The following is a 4,419-nucleotide window of genomic DNA, read 5'->3' on the forward strand; positions in this document are numbered from 1 at the left end:
GTTCACTTGACAGCTCACCTTTAAATAATAGCTCGTATAAGTTTATTAGCTTCCCCGAATCCCAGAATACTAAATGAATCCAGTTAAGACAAAGACAAAGTGTTTTTAGATCCCAGACTCTCTCTCCTCATGAATAAGAAAGGCTGCAAGCTCTTTAATGAGCATCTGATGAGCTAAATCACAGACAGATCAATTACAGCCCATGAAGACAAACTGCTATGGATTAAATTGTTAAGAGCAATATAGGAGATGGGGGAAGGAGGAGGAGAAGGAGGAGGAGAAGACGCTTTTGATGCGTGCGATCAGGCCCTTCCACTAATACAATAGGCTCACACCAGTCTTCAAGATGTACAAGTTTTACCTTCTGTTGAAAGGACTGGAGCATTTTCCTTGGGATAAACACAGCGGAAGCCTCGTTCCCCTCTCAAATTGATGCCATGGTCGAGGCAGTATATGCAGGAGGGCTCTATAGCTGCTGCTAGAGCAAGTGGTGTTCAAAGATCTATCTCCATATTTGCCCCATTCTCGCCCTTCCACCCCTCTCCTTCCAAGCTTTCAACTTCATAACTCTTCCTTCTGAATCTTTTCATCAGCTTGCTGTTTCCTTTTACTCTAAAATTAGAAATATGCCAAGTTTCTCTCTGTAACGCTCTGCAAACATACATGCATCATAGACCCAGCAGGTCTGCTCCTGAGCCAGTGAAAAATGCTTTGGCTCTTTGCCTTTGAGGGCTGTGGATCAGCAGTCCCTGGCTAAAATCCCGCTGCCTACAGGTCGATCCCTTGGGAAGCCTTATTTCAGAGTCCAGCTTGGGGTGTACACTGTTAAATGTTTTTCCTTCCTGCTTCTTAACCAACATGAGTCACCGTTTACCTCAACGCTCTTACAGCCTTCGTCAGACTCAAGCATTTTAATTGATGTTTTCCCAGCAATGCTTCTGAGCACGTGGAGCCTGCGTACCCTTTACAAGTGTAAAGGAGAGATACATATTCAGCGCTCATTCTGCTCACCCTCCTCCCTGTATTTTAGTCTGCTTTACAAGTTCTAAAATGAGTTGGGAAGATTCCTCCTTCCCACATCTCCCAAGCTGTAAGATTTCTGTTTCTGCCTCTTAACAAATCTCTGTTTCAGACAGCCAATATGGTTACTGCTGTCACAAGAAAGGCTCCAGCCTAGGAAAGTTTTGCAAGTAACAGTTCCTTCTAGTTTACAGGGCTCAGATACCAGCACTAAAAATCCTTCGGTGCCCAGACTTTGCTTTTATACGGGCCCTAGAACAACAGGTACCAATCCCGATCCTGCCTTTTTTTAATATCACAGCGCTATGAATAGTGCATGGCAGTTTTTCAGCTCTCCTACACGGGAATGAGGCAAACCAGCAAGTGGACCTCAAATGTAAGCGGCACAGTCAAATCCAACACACACGACATCTTAAACAGATTTACACACGCAGGGTGAACCGCTGTGGTCCCTGCTCAGTTAAAACTCCTACTGATCTCCATGGCAACTTTATGCCAGTAAACCCTGACATAAAGCAGGCGGCTACTAACCACCATCTCTATTGCTGTTTAGCAGACCTCACAGGAATTAACCGCTAAGAATAAGACGAGAATGGCATTGCCTATAAGGATTTGAGCCTCTTTAGCACTCAGGTACCAGAGAGATGAACAGGGTAGTCAGGGTACGGATTAGTTTTTCCCATCCCACACACATCCTCTGAAGCAGGCTATGATCATCTGCCTCTTGCCAAGATCCAAATCACTCTTCTGAGTGGTACTGGCTATGATCATCTGCCCCTTGCCAAGATCCAAATCACTCTTCTGAGTGGTACTGGCCTCGTCATTAAGCTGGTGGAGAGACATACAAGTGTGAGAGGGGACGTACGCCGTCAGCATCAGGCTCTCATCCTCAAAGAGCCTTTGGAGGATGATGTCCTTGTAGTTGTTTGAGACTATTAAACCCTCTAGAAACAACAGCTGGCAGCAACTCACTGCAGTCCACAAAAGAAACACAAAAGGAAGATTACTCATATTACTGCAATACAAAAGGACCTCAGACATCAGGGTTGGTGCCCACTCCGCTAGCTCCTGTACGAAGACAGGCTGTATCTCCAAGTTTCTAACAAGTGTTTGTTCATGTCTTTAAAAACCCATTTACCCATTCACTAATAGCAAAAAAAAGTGTGTTATGGTTTCCAAACTAGGCTTAGGCATGGCCCTGCTGATGCTTTCAACTTTTCTAGAAGGACTCTGCACATTTTGCTTATAAAATTCCTCCTTCTATGTCCTTTAACAATTTGGCACAGCTATAAAACATAAATACAATAATACACTAATTTTTTAAATAAATGATGCAGGTCTAATTAGGTGTGCACATATAATCTTTAGAGAATTAATGGTATGTGAATTAGCCAGATGCTTGAATACATTGTTTAAGACTGCATATTTAGAAAGAGAAAAAAAATCCACAAGACTTGGGGTTTTGTTTGTTTGTTTTTAAATAAATCGGCATCTGTCTTGTAGCCTGTTTTCTCTGACAGACTGCAGCAACACGAACTACAAGCCATCCTTTTTTGCGGCCTCTAAATTCATTCAGATTTCCTTTAAGAAAGGAAACGTGCTTCCTGCCGCAGATTGAAATTGCAAGTGTTACTGCTGCTAGTAAGAACAATGAGAAAAAGAAGTTACTAAAACATTAACCAAAGACTGGGTTTGATCACACCATAAAATACAGAACACAAGTACATATGTATGCACATGGTGTGGGGGAAGACAGAGCAAGCAGCCTGCTCACTGAATGTCGGATGGTACTCTACAGATCATTAGTTATGCTTTGCAGGATTTGCAGAAATACTATCTCTAGAAGGAATATCCTCCACATTACACATCATTATCTTTCAGTCCACAGGATAATAAAGAGAAAACAGTTCTGATCAATTAATTACTCTCTGCAATCAAAAGAGTGGTGGATTCATGCTCAGTGCTATTATTGGAGGTTTGGAAATTAATAATAAAAAAGTAAAAACAATTCCAGCCTCACCTGCAGATGGTAAATACTTTCTAGTATAAGTACAGTCAATTTTTGTACCAATGAAAAAAGCAGCCTGCTGTGGACGGACGTGTTTGTGGAGGGCAGGGGGAGGGCAATTGCTATCTGTATGCTGGAGGGATATTCAGAGCAAGTTAGTAACATCCGCTTAAAGCTAGATTCTGTAGGAGGCACAGGTCTGCTATTGATCACAAAGTCAATGAAACCCTACCAGTTATCAGCAACTGAAGGTGAGGCTCGCTCTTTTTAACCACACAAAAAGCTAGATGCTACACACAATTTCCATTACGTATCACAGTTATAAGGATCCAAATAGGTAGATTTGGAAAAAAGCAAATATTTAACAGAGTGACCCGGCATACTGATGTGACAGAAATGGCTCCTAGTATTCCGAGATGACCCACCTGGTGGGTGTTACCTCCCATTCAGCTGGGTAGAAGCTATATGTTAGTATGATGCAAGTTGATCCAAATGTCATTCTTGTGGCTACAGCCTCTGAGGCTATGCTAGGATTAATTCATAGATGAAGAGAAAGAAAGAGTTAAAAGTATCTAAGACATGGAACAAGACCTCATCATGACCTCAGTTCAGCGGAGGGCTACAAAGATGATCAAGGGACTGGAACATCTCTCTTATGAGGAAAGACTGAGAGGCCTGGGTCTGTTTAGCCTGGAGAAGACTGAGAGGGGATCTCATCAATGCTTATAAATATCTAACAGGCATGTGTCAAGAGGATGTGGCCAGACTCTTTTCAGTGGTGCCTGGCGACAGGACACAGGGCAACGGGCACAAACTGGAATATCGGAAATTCCTTCTCAACATAAGGAAAAACTTCTTTACTTTGAGGGTGACAGAGCACTGGAACATGTGCCCAGAGAGGTTTTGGTGTCTCCTTCTCTGGAGATATTCAAAACCCGCCTGGATGCATTCCTGTCCAACCTGCTCTAGGTGAACCTGCTTTGTCACGGGGGTCAGACTAGATGATCTCCAAAGGTCCCTTCCAACCCCTATGATTCCATGATTTCTGAGCACCACACAATCCTATTCCAACATAAACCCAGAACTCTGTATGCCACACAGCTAGATCAAACTAGTAATTGACGAAATGGGAAGGACAACACCTTTCTGACCATATGGCTCCACAGCATCTGAGAAACAACTGGCTATACCTGCTGCCTCTGTTACAGAAGACTGTCGGGGACTGAGGCAAAAGAAGGATTAAGTGTGGTAGAACTAACAGGGAGGAATAAGCAAGTGCAGCACTGTTCTGGCAGACAATGAAGTTGTGTGAAGCTACTCCCTAGATAAGGAGGTGCTGCTCACAGGGAAGAGAGAATCCCTTCTCAGTGGGAACATGATCTTTTAGAGTA

Source organism: Charadrius vociferus, unplaced genomic scaffold (genome assembly GCF_000708025.1).
Source record: "Charadrius vociferus isolate BGI_N301 unplaced genomic scaffold, ASM70802v2 scaffold97, whole genome shotgun sequence".
In the NCBI taxonomy this organism is placed as follows: Eukaryota; Metazoa; Chordata; class Aves; order Charadriiformes; family Charadriidae; genus Charadrius; species Charadrius vociferus.